Source organism: Lepisosteus platostomus, chromosome 7, assembly GCF_059453375.1.
Source record: "Lepisosteus platostomus isolate fLepPlt1 chromosome 7, fLepPlt1.hap1, whole genome shotgun sequence".
NCBI lineage: Eukaryota > Metazoa > Chordata > Actinopteri > Semionotiformes > Lepisosteidae > Lepisosteus > Lepisosteus platostomus.
Genome location: NC_142617.1, coordinates 5,614,510 through 5,634,601, shown reverse-complemented (window position 1 = coordinate 5,634,601; position 20,092 = coordinate 5,614,510). Strand labels below are relative to the sequence as shown.

Genomic DNA, 20,092 nt, shown 5'->3' with positions numbered 1-20,092 from the left:
AATAGGCGGTGCTCCGGGGAGCGATCGCTTAGCAAAGCACCGAGGCGGCTGTGTTTTGAATCAGGCGCTGTGAGGGGGTGCAGGGAGCTTCCTGCTACCATGACATCACGCCGGCCCCGCCCCTCTCCGGTGAGCTCTGGGCAGGAGGGCGGGTGGGGCGGTTCTCCTCCCCCGGTAGGCGGCGAGGGCGTCAGTCCGCCGTGCGGTCGTGCCCTGTGTGGCTCAAGTGAGTTTTGATTGAGCCGCAGAATTGTCCCAGGTCCGAGCTGGAGTTCACAGAAGGGCGGCGGCGAAGAGGGGGTGGTGGGCACGCTGTAATAGGTAATGTACTGCGGTATTCATTTGTTCGTCCGGCATGCGTTTAAAATTTTAAAATAAGAATGTCGCCGCCTCCGCCACGATTCGAAATAGTTACTTTGTTCAGGAGGACAGAAAAAAAAAACGTGAATTTTTTCAAAGTGTCTCATCGTACTCTTCTTGGGGAGTGTAGTGTAAATTGTACTGCTTGTCAATAGGCGGATATTATTTGATAATACATGATCTGCATGTGTTACTTACACCCCCCTTTCTTTAAGTGAACGTGATGGATGCTTCGCTTAGGTGACAAGCCGTAGAAAACAGCTGTACAGTCTGCTATGAACAGTGAGCACTTTCAAAGATGTGTCCATGATTTGAGGTACAGTTCTTTGTTGCCGTACAGTATATAGTTTAAACGAGCAGCGAACATAGTAGGTAACAAAGACATTTAGACGAAATATCGATTTCAGTGCTCAATGTTAAACGCCATCTGTATCAAATTCCCCGGTTCCTCACTGGCATTCCTGCTGACAGATCTGAGACGGCGGACTCAGTGCACGCTTTCCTCTGCGTTGGTTGCTTGTCATCCAGCCACGGTGGGGGCACCCCTTGAGTTTCAAGGAGAATGACAACGACTTTGTGTGAACAAAGCAACACCTAGAGAACAATAACTGTTGGTGGACTTCGCTTTCCCTACTTCGACGGCATTGTCTAGTCGCAGCCTGGTGCCGCGAATGAATTGCTCGGAGGATCAGCGTTCTTTGAAATTCATGATGCATGAAAAGCACACGCTGGGCACACCTTATAGCAGTCATAATTTGTCTGTGTTTTACAATGTGCGGTAATTGTGTCATTTATCTGAGGTGTAAAATGCAAGCCTGCATGCTACACACGGTGTGGCCTAGATTTTCTGAAATATAGTGTGCTCCCAGTGTATAGTGTGCACGCTCTTGCACAGAGACTATAAAAGATGAATTGAACTCCAAGGCTTTTCAGGTCAGTGCACCAGATGCAATATATATATATATGTTCTGGCTTATATAATGGTATTTTTCATTTCAAGCTCTGTACAGTTGCACTGATGTGGTGTTAAAAGATTTAGCGACCTAGTCCTGGCAGTTTGCGGTCTCTCGCAGTCCTACAGGGTGGTGAGGAGCGTGGACAGAGGTCAGACATCTTGTGTCGGATTGGAGCCTCGGGGTGCAGAGGGCAGATTGGTGTCCGCAGGGCAGTGGTCTCTATGGGCACAGGCAGCTGTGGGCATGTGAGGAGGCTGTTCGTGTGGACAGACGCCCCATGTGTCCACTAACACTAGACGAAAACCCAGTGACCATTTCCGCCGGATTCCTCCAACATGCAGCGTGGATTTAGAGTAAAAGTAACAGATTCCCTGGGAGAACGAGAGACTCGCTGGAGTTATCTGGCATCGAGCTACAGCTGCAAAGTAATTTGTAGGTTGTGTGACAGTTGTAAAACAGATCTTACACAAACTGGTGTTTAAATTCAAACTGCATGCCTGTTTCTCTGAAGAGCCTGGCATGAAGCTTGGGCCGGGTGGTTTGTCTTGAGTCTTGCTTTACTCCGCTCAGAGTTGAACCTTGCACAATAATGTAGGGGAAGAACAAGCCAGGAAAACCAGGCTGTTGATGTACAAGGCTGGTTTCATTTCAGAATCTTTGCCCTTGCTGCTGTCACAGCCGAGCTTTGACGGCGTGGTACGCTGTTTTATCACAAAGAAGCACCCTGCGAAAGAACCTCCGCTGCTACCCATAAGCATAACATTCCACAATAGGTTGTTGTTCTGGAGGAACAAATGCTTTTTTTTTTCTCCAGTTTGTGCGAGTCAAAACGCATTTTTGCAGCGTGACCTTGTGCCAAGCAGTGGAACACTTGTCAGGCTCTTTGGCTCTAGGAGCTCAGCACTTCTCTTTTGCCAACATGTGTCTTTTCGACTGACCTTTCCACCTGAAGCCTCCTGTAGCGATCAAGGCAGAGCAGTTTTTTGAGGGCAGGCCGTCTGAACAGCCGGGCTGGGTAGCTCCCTGCATCGGCTTTATCTGGTCAAAGAGATCTCAGGTGACATTGGAGCTGCTAGGGGGTGGCAAGGAGAGAGGGCTGGAGGTCTGGAACGTATACAAGAGTGTTCTGGGCTCAGAATGCTAATGAGGACATGAGTCTTGTAATCCTGCTTCCTGCACAGACCCACTGTACGCAGTGGTACATCAAAGGGGTCCGAAGTGCAATAAATCATCTCTAATAGCAATGAAAGTGGTATCACGCGTTCCAGTCAGTTCTAAGTCACTCTTTGTCAGGTGCTCTTCATCATTAAACACCTTTGTCAGGTGCTCTATTCACATCCCTTATGTTGAGAAAACTTCTTTTTATGCTACAGTTCATTGATCTCCCAGGATGAACTATTAGCTATTCAAAAATTGGGTTCAGTTTCCATTGAAAATCGTCGTAGGAGTGTGTTTCTGCAAAAGATGGAAAAGCACTTGAGTGAAAGGAGAAGAACAATGCAAAATGTCTAGGAGAGTATGTAAAGCCAGGATCCTGTTGTGATTCTTCTGCAGAGCACATTATTGAGCACAGCTTTTCCTCTGTTGTCTCAATATGTTGTTGGGGATAAAGGTATCTGGAAGATCAATGTCCATCGTTACTATTAAAGACAGTTTATTGCATCAGTTATTGATGCTGTGGGATTGATTGACTCCTTGTCTCCGGATTGCCCTAATGGTAGCTGTCTCTCGCAAACCACATAGCTGGAATCTGGAAGCCAGATTTATGTTTACTGTGCTACTCTTCCCCCATCAGACTGCAGTCAGGATTCAGCTATTCATTTTCATTAAACCTATTAAATTAATTTCTTAGAGGCTGCCTTCTGAAAGCGAAAGCAATCAAATTACTAAGTGAAAAATGGCTAGACTTAATGATTATTGATTACGAAGTACACTGAGTGTCTTTGCTCCTCTTTATTGTCCTAATCAAGAGGTTGGGTAGCAGCTGTCACCGAGCGCAAGTTGAAACGCATAATATTACAGAAACGGACCAATGAATCGGCATAAAAAATGAAACCATATCATAACAAAAAGTGTTTAAAATACCTTCCTTTCTCTACAGTTGACTATGAATGGTGAAAAGGATTTTTGACAAAGTGCAAAATGTAGACTGGAACTAAAAGAATTCCCTTGAGTAAAATAAACTTATCATTGAAAATTAAGTAAGTAGGCTAATGTCCAATATTGCTTTCCAGTCAGCCGGGGGCGTGATATGTTAAATCACAGCAAGATGCTAAATTTGGAAAAGGAAATGTTTGTTGTTCGCCTGGATGCACAGGAAGGTTTATCCTGTCACCACAGACCTCTGGGAGTCATGCTACTGCGACACTGGGGATAAAACATTGGCAAACATTGGTATTGTCAGTATCAGAAACAAGGTTTCATTTGTATCAGGTATCCCATTATTTTAGTAAGTGCACTAATGTAATAAAATAGGGGGTGTGGATATTTAAATAAAGATGGGTAAAATTATAATCATAGAATTATAATATAAAAGTTGTGTCCTGACCCCAGCTTGCCTTGTAAGCAAATTATTTAAGTGTCAACGCTTAAAGGCAGCTGCTTTTCTTGTCTTCTTGGACACACTTTTCTATGCTACCGGTTAGGTAACTGTAAAAAAAAAACAGACAACAAGCTTTAGCAGAACTTAGCCCCCCAGCTGAGCTGCTGTAAAAGAGAAAGGGGAATCTGCTTCTTATAAAATGAAAGCCCCTACATTGGACTGAATCCCTTCCTAAAAGGGAGCTAAGCAAATGTTACATATTAGTAAAATTCCTTTCTCCATTCTCCAAATAGCACAACTGCATGCCACAAATATATGAGAAAAGTATTTTTACAACTATACGACAGAAGTTTCTAAAACCGGGAGTTTTAGAAACAGTCTGGGTGCCTACAATGCCGTTATAGGAGAAAGAAGTCATCCGAGAGTCGGTCTGTTCAGTGCTCAGACTACCTTACAGCAAAGATATCTGTCATCTGCTCTGCAAAGGAGGAGCCCTCACACAGCCTTGTTCTTCTCCCTTCCAGTTTCTCTGGTTCTGTGCCTCAGTGTGTTGCTCTCTTTAACCTGCCTCGTGCCCCAGTTTCTGTCTGTACAACCCCTAAGCAGACGGGCGTAATGACCTTGCCACAGATGATCCGGTCATTGTTAAATATGAGTAAAACTGGTTTGCTACCTGGGTTTTTGGCCCTTGGGACTGCCTGGAGTAACAAGATAATGGTCAGCTGAGCAATTGCTGAAAAAATGGGGTGCGCTGAGCTAATTTTGATACCTTCGGCCCATATGACATGATTATTTGTGAAACTGTAGGTTGCTTGTTATTATATACCCTCCTTATTTGATATGGCTGATTGTATTGTATCTTTTACACCTAGGCTCTCCCCACACAGGGAGAATGCAGATGGGCAGGGTGACACCCCGGGCCTGCTTGTCTTTTGGAACGTCGCAGGCTCTGCAGTGACGCACGGCAGGGTGAGCGCCGATTGGGGGAGAGGCATGTCCCCCGGTGACGTCACTGCAAGCCTGTAGGTGTCTGGGATGTGGTTCACAGGGTTGCTCCTTCACTGACAGCCAAGAGCTCCAGCCCTGATGGACCCAACTGACACTTGTGCACGACCATAGAGCTCCACATACCTCCCTTAGCTGGAAGACCTAGCTGCAGGCAGATTATTTAAACGTTCTGAACATTTAGCCCTTCTGCAGCTTGTTAGCAAGTTGTAGTTCGGACACTCGAGTGAGTGAACCTAGTTAAAATAGGTGTCTCGATGCTTAGACCTGCAACGGTATGCACAGCTCATTGACCAGACTGTACCTGTAATGGCAGCCAGTGAATTAGTTGCTCATTCATTCCGGTGCCGAGAGTCAGGAATCTCGGTGCGAAGCGGGTTCTATTTAAACTGGTGAGCCCAGCCCTTAGGTCATGCTCTGGTGGAAAAACAGCCCCTTATCTGAATTGACAGGGCAATTAGCAGCTTCATTTGAAAACATCGCCAGTCAATTTTTCAGTGATCGGGCTCTCTGTCTCACTTTAGGAAGTCAGAGTTCTGGCAGTCCTTTTGCTACCCGCCCTCTCCTCTCCAAAAAAAAAGATGCAATTTGCCGTCCCGTGACAGCCTGCAATAAATCAGACGGCCGGGGAGTTTGTCAGTCCGCGTGAGGCCTGTGGAGGAGACAGAGTGCGCGCGTGCCTGTCAGCCTGCCATTGCTTCAGGGGCGTTCGGTACAAAACCACTCTCTTACACTGTTGCACGTTCCTCTGTTCCGTATTTCAGACTCTTCAGCCCTGCTTTTGATTTCTGGCTCTCGTCCGGATTCATTCCAAAGCAGTGTTTTTTTTCCTAATTATCTCCGGGAGATATCCTGGAGGAATGTTTGTGAGCATGTTGGCTTTAAATTGCACCAGGGAGACAGAGGACATTCATGAAGAGATCACTAATGGGACAGCTAGCAGGTCTTTAAGCAAATCAAGACCTCCTTCCCCTCTGTTTCCCTTAATTCATTCTGGCGCACGCCTTTAGTTTTGATTCATAAATATAATTACAGCTCTCCGCTGTCAAAGCACAGAACAGCAGAAAATTGCAGAATGCATCTCTGCTCTTTCTGCTCAAGTCTTTAAAATGAATATGCGGTTTGAAGTGTGAGCTGATCTCTGCACTGGCACACCGTGCAGTCTGATGACACTCCTTGCCATCCCACAGCTGCAGATGAGCCCCGCAGAGGGCCGAAGGCAGTTTTACGTTGTGCTATTTGCGTGACCCCCATGGGATTTATATGCTCAGTTCTTAATTTGTGGCAAATGTATTAACAGCCTGGAGGAAAGGCTAATCTTGTCTAACAATGCCAGGAATTATCTGGGACAAGGTTGATACTGGAAGTTTGGAGTGCCTTTCTGCTGCACATTTCTTGGGATTATTTCTTTCTCTTATAACAGCATTGTAGGCACCCAGACTGTAAGACTGTATTCGGGATTCTTGAATTCTGTTGTTTTTGTAAAAACCCTTGTTCTGGGGCATGTATCCTTTCACTCTGACCCTCACGACACCAGGCCGTTTTCTCACTGTTTTTTGGCAGTACAGACAAAATCAAAACCATCCTTAATCCCTTTCTCTTTGGGGACAAGCAGTGCTTGGAAGCGCCCAGGAACCTCTGCCTTGTTTAATCCACAAGAATGGAAACCACTCTGTTGTCCTTTTAGTGCTAGTCTCGGTTTCTGTGGAATATACAGTATGACATAATCTTCAATAACCTTGAGTCACTTTATAAAGTCCCAGAGATACAGAGAGCAGCTATGAATTTAATATTGCAAACCTGGTTGACTGTGTGAACATATGTAATCTGGTTTAGAACATTTGAAATTAAAATTTGATAGATTAGGAGCATGAAAATTATGGTACAATTGGTTTGATTGCAATCTGCATAAATATTAATACCTTGTGGAAGCCCTTGCGAGAATTCTCTGATTATTTTAGATGGAGTAGAAATACTATTACAGATAGTCTGCTTGTCTTAGGAAGATGCCTGTGGCAGATGTTATGTCTCTGCAGTTATGCAAAAAAACATCAGATATGAAGATTAAAGGGTGTATTCCTTTAAGTACAGCCATGCCCTCTCTCCCACCCTACTGTCGTGACAGTCGTACAGCACATCTGTCCACAGATGTGCGACAAGTGCACTCAGCTTATGTAAGCAGTGGAGGAATCACCTTTGTTGTAGAAAACAGATTCCCTGTAAAGAGAAAGAAGCAAACAATGTTACAACATTAATTATTGCAGAGATTATCCATTAAGGGGAAGGGATTCATTCTTTTGTATCTCTGCCCTTCTGCTTAGTGTGTGTCTTAGCTAGGCAGCTTTCAGAATGAGATAAGCATGATTTAATACAGAAATTGTCAAGGAGACAACCAGCAGAGCCTCAGTAAGTCTGAGCCGTGCCATGCAGAAGAAGAAGCTGAACTCCGGGCACCTGTCTGTGATTTAAAACAAAGTAGCCATTTTTTCATCCTCATTTTGATTTTGCAGTGTTAAGCTGCAGTGCTTTCATCTTGGGACATGACCTCTGTGAAACTGAACAGCACTTAATGAATTGCAGTAGCCCAGAGCTGTTTAAACAGATTTCTAATGTAATTGTTTTTGTAAATTAGTCCCATGCGCTGTAATTCCCACATTTTTGTGACTAATAAAAGTCTTTACGAGTTTACTGCATTTAGAGGAACTGTGTTTCCTTTCAGACAGTATCATTGATAGCCATCTCTAGTTCTTCCTCCTGTTGTTTGGAGGGATATTTTTGTCCTCTGGATGTTTTCCCTGCCCGTTATTCTCCCAGATTACCAAGTGGTCAGAACCCTCCCGATCAAAAATCCAGATTTCCCGGTCATTGTGCAGTGTGGTGTCTGGCGCCGAGCGGATTTCTGAATGCGGGAGACTGGCAGTCACTAAGCTGTTTGCCAGCATCTTACTGCTGCCATTAAACCGCAAGGGGGGACCCAACTTATCCTGGAATATTTTGGGCTAAGCTTAGAAATTGGTAGGTAATTTTAAACAAATACTGAAAACAGTGGCTGGGTAGTGTCGGGCAGGCATGAATAAATGGCCTTGTCCCCTTTAGAGTCCTCAGGAGTATTCACTCAGGCTGGTGGGCTTGTCTCTGTTTGTGTGTGCCCACATCAGCAAGAGTCTATACTCTATGTGTATGTGTTTATAGCAGAATAAATATTTTGGTCTGTGCCGTGTGTGACAGAAGTGTTGCGGTGAATGTCTCCTCATTTCAACGGCACGTGCGGATTTGATCCAGAGCCAGGTCTGACGCAGTCTGTGGTTTTTGATCGCCGCAGGGCCGGGCCTCGGTATGCTCTGAACGGGACTCAGCTGCCGGAGCGACGGGCCGGGCCGAGCAGAAGGGGAACAGAAGAGGGGGTCACTTCCCAGCGTGGTGAGTGGAGTGGGCTGCACTACACGCACTGTCTGCCTGCTGACAGACCTCTGTCATGCTTTCACATCACATTGCTGCTGATTTCCTCTACCCTTCACGTTTGTGACAGTTGGAACGAGTTTTGGCTCTGATTGGAAAAATAATATCCTGGAACTATGGTAAATCTTGAGTGTGATATTGCACCAGGTTGCGGGAGTTGTGAATGGCTGGACCTCTGGGTGGCATTTCTATTTTCTCTATCCATTCACGAATATGTAGAGAAAAAACCAAATTAAAGACACAAACCTTGTGACTGAAGCACCAATTAATGAACAATAAAACTGACATGCTGTAACATCCCTTATTACATTTTGTGACCTAGAAATGTTACCTTCACCGCTTTTAATTTAATTTGAGCCCCAAATGAAAGCAAACATTTTAAGGTGTCAAATGAAAAGAGTTTTTATTTTATTTATTGCATTATGTTTTTGTTTAAGTACAAGATAATGGCATTATCTCTCTGCACAGAAAAGCATAGCCTTTACACAAACACATTCACAGATCCTCGTTGCTTTTGGTGGCTTGCTTGAAGCAGTCCTGTGTGTCTGAGGTGGGAGTGGTGTACAGTATGTGGTGTTTGTTTCAGGGACATCCTGTGTGGGATGAAGGGTTAGTTCTGGGGCAGTACTGGTATCAGATTAACTCTGACTGTGGCAGCTGGGTACGAAAGGTACTGTTCAGCACTTTGCAATGGAATGCGAAGCCTCTGCAGAGCTTCAGGTCAACACTTGTGTCTGTTGCTGCTATATATTTGCAATCAGTGAAAGCAACTTGGAGACAGCACACAGTCTCATGATTTACTCTGCACACAAGTGCTCTTTTCCATTCGTTTATTTTTTTTTTCAGATGCACGAATATTATTCTTTTTTCCAACAGAGCTTGGGCCTTGACTGATGTGATTTGCACTCACTAAGGCATTGAGGATCCTGCTTATGCTGGAGGACTTCTGTTCTGTGAAGTAAAACAGGGGCTGAGAGAGAGAGTGGGCCAGTGGCGTTTATCTCCTTTGATCAAAGGAGTTATGTAATGTAGATTATTGCCAGACGTCCCACAGCTCTGTCTTATCCAACCCGGCATCATTCCTGCAGTGCAAGAGAGCTGGGAGTTGGGGGTGGGAGCGGGGTGTTTGGTGCAGGACAGCCCAGTCTACAAGGGTCCAAAACAAAACATGCAGGCACTTCCTGAGCTCCCTGATGCGTGTGAGGTGAGAGGACAGATCATTTCCACAAAAGGAGCCTTTTCGCACTGAGAAAATGCCATGGCTGAACGATGCCAGTGTGGCCATTGAATTAAACCTTTTATAGACTTAACGAGCCCCAGAGCCTTGTTGCAGCAACTCTGTTTGTCACACTGCTGTTTCAGTCCAGTGGGGGCAGGCAGGGGACTGAAGGAATCCTCCAGCAGAGCAAGCAGTTCCCTGCCCTTGTAGACCCCAGAGCTAAGCCTGTTCTCTCCTTCTCTCCGCCTGTGGGCTGTTAATTTAACAGTATGCCAGCTTTCGGTGTAATTGCAGTTTGTGCCGTATAACACTGGGAGGAACTGGGGTTCAGGCCTCCGCAGGATGTTCTTGTGTTTTTATCACCTCTGCGCTCTTTGCTGCCAGATTGACCTAATTAGGTGCTTCAATGGGCCAATTTTAACAAAGTAATGCCGTAAGTAAGGCTGAAAAGAAAGGAAGCCCTTTCGGCCTGTTTCGCTCTTTGTGGTTACTCAGTAGCTAATCGATCCCAGGGATTCATTAAGCCTTTTCTTTAAAGACAGATTGAGAGAAAGTTGTCCACTTCAACAATGTGATTGGGTGGTGGATAGTTCACTACAGGTGCCCTTGTTGGATAGCAGCATTACCAGCTTGTAGACTGGGCTTCTCAGGTCTCAGAAGCTCAGGAAGGCTGGGCCTGGGCAGTACTAGGATGCAAGACCTGGAGTGAAAGCTCGCTCTTGGGTGTAAGTGATTGTTTGGTGCTGTAAGAAGTGGTTTTCCTACATTATTATATTACATAATTATAAAATTATATTAAATAATAAAATTACTGTGACTCTCATCATAATATTGCTCATAATATTTATCTTAATATTCCTCAGAATCCTTCTAGAATTGCTTTGTGGAAAAAGCACATTTCAATATCCTAAAGCTTGGCAAGGAACATGATAAGAAACTATAAAGCCCAGGGAGGTATCATAAAACATGGTACACAATGTGATAAACCACTTCAAAGCAAAATAAATTCATTGAACATGGGAAATTAACCAGAATTTCAGCATTGTGCAGGTATATTGTGGCAACTTGTCATTAGAATTGAGCTGTTGATGAACTCTTGTAGCCTATTGAAGGCCATGGAGCTGTTTAGGCACAGCTCTCCAAACTTGTCATGTTCTGACTTCTGCCCTCTGACCTCAGCTTCCTGAGAGAGGGCAGCATCCACTGTTGAGTTCCATTAATACCTGGCTGTTGTCCTATGGACTTGTTCACTGATAGCAGAAGCATCTGCTGATCTGTTAGGGAAATGTGTTTAGGTGTTCCGCACGGCACTGTGCTGGGTCTTTGTGGCTTCTAAATTGTTTGTTTTTCAGGGCTTTCCTAATATTACTCCAACCCGGAGTGTTAGAAAGAAACATGCCACTCTTTAATTTTTTGAACCAAACAGTGTTAGTTTCTTTGCTGGAAATGAAGTCAGTTCTATTCCACTTGAAAATTAGAATGTGTCTAATTGAGATTAAATCCTTACCTTTCAAACCCCTTTCTGAAAACCCTTTCAGAACCCCTGTTACTCTTGAGTTCGTTGTTCACCATTAGGTAACTGATTCTGTAAACAGAAGGCTACACAGGGTTTTGCAGCCTTCTATGAAGAATTGCCTTGGCCAGTGCCAATCCCAATTCCAATCCCACTGACACCAGTGGCGCAGAGCACTGGGATTGTACTATAACAGCTGTGACAGATGTGTCAGATGTTTGCCTTTCCCTGGTGTAGGAATTCAGTGCTACAGGGTGTGTGTAACTCCTGCAGTCCCAGGCTGGCTGTCCTGTGGTTCTGTTCTGTGGCCTTACACTGCAGGCATTGGAAAGACCATTTCATGGTGGTGAAATGGGCATGATTTAATGGAAGGAATTAAGAGTGATTATGCTGCTGTTGGCAGATGGGTTTCGGAGTGCGGGGGCTGTCAGACTGGATTATTAGAATTGCCTGGCTCGTTTCCCTAACCCTGGGCCCTGTTTTAATGAGCTAGACAACTGCCTGCTCGAGTCCTGCCAGCTGAGATCTTTGTTGAAAGAGTGCTCTTCCGCTACCTTGCTGGATTAGCTGGATCAGTCAAAACCGTGTTTGTAAATCGCCCGGGATTCATTTCTCTCGCTTATCTGGGTCAGGCATCGAGCGATTCAAGGTATTTATCATTTAATTAGTTGCGTTAAGGAGACATTGAAAAGGGACAGGTCCGCAGGCTGGCAGACAACGGAATGGGATAGGGGGCTGGCGGTCAGCCCCATTACATGGTGAATTCCAAACTACTGACATGTGACCCATCCCTTCTAAAATATGAAGACCCCCCCCCCCCCCCCCAGCCAGACTAACACTGAGTTCCTGAAATCAGAAGGAAAAACGAGGTGCTAGTGTGCCCTGCCACTTGACCTGAACATCACCGAAGTGTAAAGAAGCTTGACAGGAGACAGAAGCTGAGAGATGGACCAAATAGAAAAATAATTAGCTCTAGTAGACTATCAGAATGTGGAAAGAGGTGTGGCAGGTATGCTTGCTAACAAGGGGCATATTTTGAGGTGAGAATGTTTGTCATGAATGTCAGCACAAATATCCTCTGGTGGTTTTTTTTTTCTTTTTAGAAGGCTAGTATGTTTTCACATGGACCACTGCAGTGGGTCAGACGCAAACTGCTTTTACTCCTTACATTTATTTCTGTGGTGTTGCCCAGATGTCTCCATCAGCCCTGGGCCCCCGGTGAGCGCATGACCGTGCTGGGTAAAATTCCCATACAGCACATCTTAGTTTATGGGACAGTGTTTATCAGGGAGCGCAGCGGAATGAGAGTATGGCGATCAATGTCTTCCTCATTTATTGATATGTTTGCTCTGTGTGTGCTGACAGTTTAAAAATTATTATCTTTGAGGGCTGTGAACCCCTTTTAGGTACTCCACCGACTTTGTTTTTTTACCATGGTAAATCGCTCAGACCTTTCATGTTTGGCCAGCTGCGTTTAGGAACATGCAGGGTTAAATGGTGCTGTTGGAATCTGCAGGGTTAAAGGATGTGGTTTGTTGTGGATCGCTATAAATAGATCTGCAAAGTGTTTGTTTGTGCACCTGTTCCCTGGCTCGGAGATCACTGGAAGCTCAGGACAGCTGCAGTGCTGCATGATGGGTACTGAAAGTAAAACATAGGTTGATAGTAATTGTTCACCTGAAACTGTGATTTTTGTAACTGAAAATAAGCTCAGCGCAATGTTGTTAAATTTAATATGAAGTATCTGTGATACTTTGCATACTTTGAGTTTCTTTACTTCTTACCAAAAGCACAAATTCAAAAAACAGACAATGCAGGTTCATTATTTGAGTGTGTTGATTCATACTCCTCCATGTCATTTTGGTTCTGTATCTTTTCTTTTTTCATTGGGATTGCAGCAGTTCCACAGGAGAATATGCCAACCTTAAAACACAACAGCGATGAAGGCTGTGTGTCAAATGGGGCTCCAACACTGCTGCAGACGTGAGATCCTTTCTTCAGACCCAGAAGCCTCCCCTTTGTCATTGGAGGTGTCATGGTGAAACTAACATTTTTTTACAGCTGCATCTTGTTAGTGATGAGCAGTGTTGTGACTTGAATTCTGGATAGCTCCAAATAGCTGGATTGTGTCTGAATTTAAGAACGCTTTGCACTCTGTGAACCCCAGGAGTTTGTGTTGCATTTGCACAGAGAGTAGTATACCTTGTGCTCTCCCAGCAATGTGGCTGCAGTCTGGCCCACATTGTCACCTGTGTGCAAGGCAGTGTCAGCAGCCAGCCAGCAAGAAGGTCTTCCTGCAGAGCTGGGCACTAGAATTGATCACTGGAGCATGACCCTCTGTGGGACCACAGAGCTCTTAAGCTACGCAGGAATTCTGTTTGCTAGGAGAGGCAGTAATCCCTATGTGGCTTGAAAGTGTAAGATTTCTGCTCTTGTGCACCAGTGGCAGAAATAAATCCATGCAGATCACGGGTTATGAAAACAGTGTCCACTGCGCAGCCTCCTCCAGCACTCATGACGACTGAGTTACAGTGCACAGGGGTTTTTTCAGAAATATGTAGATAAGAAATGAAGGGAGTTGAGGAGAGGAGAACAAGCCGTTCAGCCCATAATAGCTAGTGGGTGTCAGGCTGACTGTATACAGTTCTGCATGGGATGACAAGCTCTGCATTCTTTAAGAATTCCTACCATAAATAAAACTTTTCTTTTCCAGCCTTTGCAAAATATGCTCCACTCCTGACCAGTCTCTGCTGGTGTCCCTGCAGTCTGCTGTACTGAGCATACTGACGGAGTGCGATTACACATTCTACAGCAGGCTTGGGCTCAGGTGAAGACCTTCAGTTCCCTGTGCATGTAGTCCTTCCCCCTCCGGCCTGTTTCTTCCCACCCTGAGGAGGACCAGAGAATGCAGGCTAAAGGATGGGTTGCCAGTCCTAGGCCTGGAGGCTGGTTTTCAGCCCAGCTGGGCTCCCCGGTGCACACGAGCACTAATTGTCCTAGTAATAGGATTACACTTTGTTTTCAGCTCTTAAACATGTTGCACGCTGCCTCTCACTATTGCATTTCATAAGGAAAATAAAATTCCAAACTGTTGAGTAGAAGAAGAAAATTGTAAATATTTCAATCGAGCAACATGTTAGTTCAGTTGAGGCTTGAGGTAGCTAATTACGCTCGGCCAGGACCAGGACTGGAAACCCCTGAGTTACAGAGCGTTTGGCAACAAAGGTGTTCATCTGAAAATTTTCGGAGCGGAAAGTTTTGATGAATGCATCATTTCCAGCCCAGTCCCAACTTTTCACAGAGGCCAAAACGTGCAGAAGCTTTGGGAGTTTCATTTGTAATAACAATTAAAAATCTCTGGAATTGGCTGGCTTTCCAGTGTTGGAGAAAGAGCTGCCGACACAGCCTTGGGGGGAAGGAAGGAGCGCTGCGGCGGGGTTTTTAATCTGGGCGCTCTGCTGGGTCTGAGAGGGGGTTATGCGCTTCACAGACGGCCCCGGGAGCGGGGGTCAGGGTTCTGCGGTTTCGCTCAGGCGGCTCATCCAATTTGTGCCCCGCGCGAGAGTGTCCCTTGTGGGACATTCCCGGTGGAGTGCGCCCTCTCTGTTCCCCTCCCCTGCTGCGCGGCAGCGCTCGGAGCATTTGGATAGAGCCGTGCAGGCTTGCTGGGAAGCAGGATGGAATGAAAAATGTATTATGTAATTACCTCGCCGCTACCTAGCATTCATTTTAATGGGGTAGGCGCAAAAGTATATTACAGCTGAAGTACGTGTGGGTTTGGAGTTCAGAATTTAATAGCATGGGGAGCATATGTATTATTTACTATTCCAGCAAGCACTGAGCCCGAGCATTTTAGCAAGTTTTTTTTTTTTCTGCATTGTTCTGGTGCTACATAGAGTGCACATTCACAAGAATCTGTAACATCAGTCCTGATGGGCTGGATGTCTGGAGCTCCTCTGTAACTTCTAAATATTGGAGGGCAGTGACCACCTCACAGCCTGTCGCCCTCCAGGCTGAACATGAATACTGGAATAGGTGACTTCGAAAGAAAAGCAGGTTGCTGCTGTAGATGACTTTGGTGGACCAGTAGGTGGTGCTCTTCCCTCTGGGCCACAGTTTACAGACCTGTACTCCAGCATAGTGACCTTGGACACCATGCTGTTTACAGCACCCTTCTCTGGGTGAGAGCTTAAACTGAGGTTGTTGAAGACCCCATGGTAATTTCTGTGACAACAGGGGTGCTAACCTCAGTCTCCTAGCTAAATTCCTCACGGAGCTTGTGCAAACTAGGCTTCATAAAGTTTCCCGTCAGCGCGAAAGGTGAGGTAGTTTGTCACTACCCCAGCTGATCTGCTGTGAAGTGGGGCTACTGGTGCAGAGTGACCCCACCCAGGTGGGTGCTGCACGCCTGAGGTGGATGACGTTTGTTCTTCAAACAGTTGGCATTGAAACAGAAGACCAGTTTGTTCTTCTGTTTGAATGCCAGATCTCAGGATGCGGTCTTTCATGATGATGCACAGACCAGCTCACAGTTGCTGCCAATTCGGCATTCTGATGATTTGTGTTAATGGACAAGTGTTTTTTTTTTTTGTTTTCTTTGAGTTTCAAGTTCAACACTGCAGGCTTGGCTGCTGTATATACCATGTCAACGGCACTGGGACTAGCAATGAGAAAGAAGGAATCATTCTCTGAATTGTGTGACATTAAGAGACTAAACTTGAAGTGCCTGGAAGCAGCGTGTGTGAGTCTCAGGAGTACACTGGGGTGTGGTGATTCTCTGCAATTGCAATCTTGCAGTCTTTGGAGTTCACATATGTCAGTCACTGACCTGGACAGCTCAGAGCTTCCTAACCAGAGTTGCTCTTCCCAAGGCTCATTTAATGCCCTTTTGTTCTTTTATTGCGGTGGATTATTTTAGGCCCATAATCCTACAGCTTTAGCAGTATCCTGCCTGTGGTTTTTTATTAAAGAACATCACAGTTTATTATGGACGTCACAGTCTGAGTCAGGCCCCGAGACATGCGCTGTCCCATCATGGCTGTGGCCTGGGGAGAGCGCTCCACAAGAGTGAGGACGGGGCTTTCCGGCCCCCATGCCACAGGGAGATCCCAAAACGAGATTATTCGCTTCCCTAATAGTTTGAAAAGTTAAGAAGGATTCTCGGACAGAAGGCCAAAGCATGGGAAAACCACGCAGAGGACAGTGAAGCATGGAGATGAGCAGTGCACCTGCAGTCATCGCAGACTTGGACATTTTGTCTTCCTCACCTTTAAAACGTGAAACGTGGAAACACAGTCGAGCAGCTTTGTGAAGATGAAACATTTTCTTAGCTTCCTCTGGTGCTTTGCTGTGTCAGCTAGGTGTAGTATGAACCAGAGCTCTTGTGTGTTGTGTGTTGGGTTGTGTAAGAGTCCGTGTGCGAGAACATGAGTGTTGGAGTGCATACACGCTTACACCTGCCTGTCCCAGCTTCGTTTTCACTCCCCCTCTCCTTTCGGTGACCTACTGGGACTGAGGGCTGACCTCTTGTTTGATCACCTGCTGTCTTGTCTTCTCAGTCAGCAAGGTCCAGCTGAACACATGTTCAGCTCTATACTTTCTGTTGCCCTCACTGACCTCCAGGTGCTTTCCTCATGCCTTTTCCCTTTCTGCTCCTTTGAGGCGGGCCTAGACATCAGCATTTCCTGTAAGTCAGCCTGACCTGCATGTTAAATGGGCCGCGCACATTGACGTGGCTCAAGCATTTCAGAGTAAGCTTCAGAACAGATTTTCACACACCCCCTTCCTTTTTTCCTGGGGCTGTTTTATTAGATACTTTTAGTCTGCAGGAGAGTCTAGGCTTGCAGAACAGCTTGTCTGGGTTCACCTGGTTGGGAAACACTTCCAGATGTTACAGCTGTCAGACCAACCTGTTTCCTGGGTTCAGAGCTTTTTATACGTGGGCATGTGGAGACTCAAAGTTCTGTTTGTCTCTTCAAGCTAACTGGAAAAACCCTTGTGTCAGTAGAGTCCTGTCTTATTATGTCTCTTTGGGGTTGTAATTAATTGTTTTTGAGTATGTTTCAGTGTTCTAGTGCATTGCATTTCTGCCTCTTTTGTTTTTAAAAAATAATTCAGAATTGCTCATGTTCCTTTGTTTCAGTTCACCAGTTGTGTGTTTTATGACTCTCAGCTACCAGCTATGACCCCGTACGCAGGGGAGAATGAGTCAGAAGGAGCAGCAGACTCCTTAGACTTCCTACCCCTAGAAACATTCAGCTTTTAACCTGTCACAGGCATCACATAGCTATGAACTATGAAGTAACTCATGGGATGGTGAGAGCAGCCTCTCTAGAGAATTATTCTGGCTACCCCCATCTCTTTTAAACCTGCTAAATGAGCTGCTGTTGAAACAAAAAATAGAGAATACATAACTGGCATCTTTGTCAGCTATGTTAATTTGGAATGTTTAGAAATATTGACTGAGAAGGTCACAGAAAACGTATTTTTTAAGGGCATGAGGAGTTTCTTCTTGCACAGCCTATGTAACAGAAAAGAGAAAAGTAGTTTCTTCTTGCACAGCCTATGTAACAGAAAAGAGAAAAGTAATCAGGGAAATTCAGCTGATGATATAAGTTACCTTATCTCTCTCATTTATAACTCTTCTTATAGACTATCTTGCTGCATAGTCTGATGTACAGTACTGTATCACTGAACAATTTCTAGCACACTTTCAGGTGTCTGTCCTGCACAGTCTGAGATGCACATAAAACCAGTGCACACTGGCAGCATCCCCCCAGATAGAGGGGAAACATCCATCAGAAGCTCAGGACTGCAGGTAATAATTATGCTAGGGTAATATGCCAGTTCTGTTTCCTTTTTTCTCACATGAAGAATCAATCAACCTACACACTGCTGAACAACTGTTTTCTGAGGCAGATACAGAGAGACTCAAGACTGCACAACAATTAGGGAGCAGATGGGCTGTCTTACTGAGCAGGGAGTGAATCTGAAGTGCCTTAGATTTATAGACTTAATAATTGCAGTTTCTGTACCCAGAGTTTTATTTGTTTTTGTTGTGTTTTGTATTTTAATCTGTGCCACACAGCTGTGTAGTTTTTCCATTCTGTAGGACAGATGCAGATGGCGTTACACAACTCGCTCTTCCTGGGTTCAGCAAACAACTTTTTCTCAGCATGGTTTTTACGGCTTCCTCTGTTATGTTTTTCCCACAGACATTCCTGCTTCTGCCTTCTTATAATCTGAACTCCTGTCATGTGCTGGACCTTTTTCATATTTGTCTATATGAAACTGAAAAGCATCCCAAAATGTAATGTTCAAAAGTCTGGTGTTGTATGCATTTAAAAAAACCCTGTTTGCCTTCTTTATCACAATCCTTTACATTTTGATCTTCTCACAATGCCACTGATGTGTGTATGTGACTAATTAATGGCTTTCACTGCACAGTGGAGATGGTTGTGCTGAGCCCTCCCTACTATGATAAGACTATAGACAAGTCACCTTCCTGCCACACCCAACCCATGTAGAAATAGGGGGTCTCTGATCACTGTCAAAGCCCCCATCTGTGTCAAACATTTTGATTCTTTGTTGTTTTTATGGTCATAACTATACTTTTCCAGTTGACTGATCCTGGCAGTGTGGAGTGTAGTCAGTTTAGTGGGTTTGTACAGGAGCTCCTTTCTCTGTCAGTTCCTTTCCTGGCCTGGAACATATTGTACTAGGAGTGGGATACAGCACCACCTGGTGGAGAAAAAGGTGGAGATGTCCAATTTTGTCCTCTAAAAATGCCGACTTTGGAGTGGAAGCCTGATCCCACCGCTGACACCATATGGGACAGATCCTCTTTTGGTAGCATAGTTCCTTAGATCTAGGCACATCAGACTGTCAAAACCAGCTTAGATGTTGATGTCCAGGAAGCTTCGTGGTCTGGTACAAACCAAAAAACCACTATAACATCTCTTTGCCTCTAAGTGACATATCTTTATATAATAATAATTATAATAATTGCTTACACTTACATAGCGCTTTTCTGGACACTCTACTCAAAGCGCTTTACAGGTAATGGGGATCCCCTCCACCACCACCAATGTGCAGCATCCACCTGGATATAAGCTCAAACACCAATTAAAACCCAGGCGAAAACATTGCTTAATTATTTAGTAGTCAAATTATTAGAGTCTTTTACTGTACCTAGGCTGGCCTGTCACACCAGCACCCAGTGTGTCAGTTCACACTACTGCTGATGGATGTGTTTTCAACAGAGAAAAGCAAAGTGAAGAAGGCAGGAACGGTCCTCAAAACTGCTGCTATTACCCCAGTGCCAAAGAAGCCTAACATGGCTCTCGACAATCTTAACAACTTTCGCCCCATCTCCAACTTACCCTTTCTCTCTAAAATTCTAGAACGTGCTGTCACACTTCAGTTACATAACCACCTCATGACAAACAACCTTTTCGAACCCCTCCAATCTGGCTTCCGTCAACTTCACAGCACAGAAACCGCCCTAGTCAAAGTCACCAACGATCTCCTAATAGCTTCTGATTCTGGTTCTCTTTCCATACTCATCCTTCTTGATCTCAGTGCTGCCTTTGACACTGTTGACCATAACATCTTGCTTTCTCGTCTCGAGACTGTGTTTGGAGTCTCTGACACTGCCCTCAAATGGTTTAAGTCTTACCTCACTGATCGCTGTCACTTTGTCTCTCTCAATGGGTACAGGTCTGAAATTGGTCTTGTCAAGTCTGGTGTCCCTCAGGGCTCAATACTGGGCCCCTTGCTCTTCAGCATTTACATGTTCCCACTTGGTCAGCTTTTAAGATCACATGGCCTCAGCTTTCATTTTTACGCTGACGATACTCAAATATACATCCATACCAAACCCGACACTGATGTGGCTGTCTCTATTCTATCTAATTGCATCTCTGACATAAAAATTTGGATGACTCAAAACTTCCTTCATCTTAACTGTGACAAGATTGAAGTCATGCTTATTGGTACCCCCCATCAACTTCGTAAAGCCAGTCCTGTAACCCTGTCTG

General features: G+C 45.0%; 1 protein-coding gene across 3 annotated transcripts in view; it reads left to right on the top strand.

The window, feature by feature from the left end:
• The first annotated feature begins 168 nt into the window (after nt 1-168).
• The window catches only part of lnx2a (ligand of numb-protein X 2a), a 43,662-nt gene continuing 23,738 nt past the window's right edge, over nt 169-20,092 (top strand). For 2 of the 3 annotated variants that reach the window (XM_088638811.1, XM_088638810.1), the window contains exons 1-2: nt 169-321; nt 8,186-8,283. The gene's annotated coding sequence lies outside the window, so the exon portion shown is untranslated. The remainder of the gene's footprint in view (nt 322-8,185; nt 8,284-20,092) is intronic. The other variant, XM_088638812.1, reaches the window with a different exon arrangement.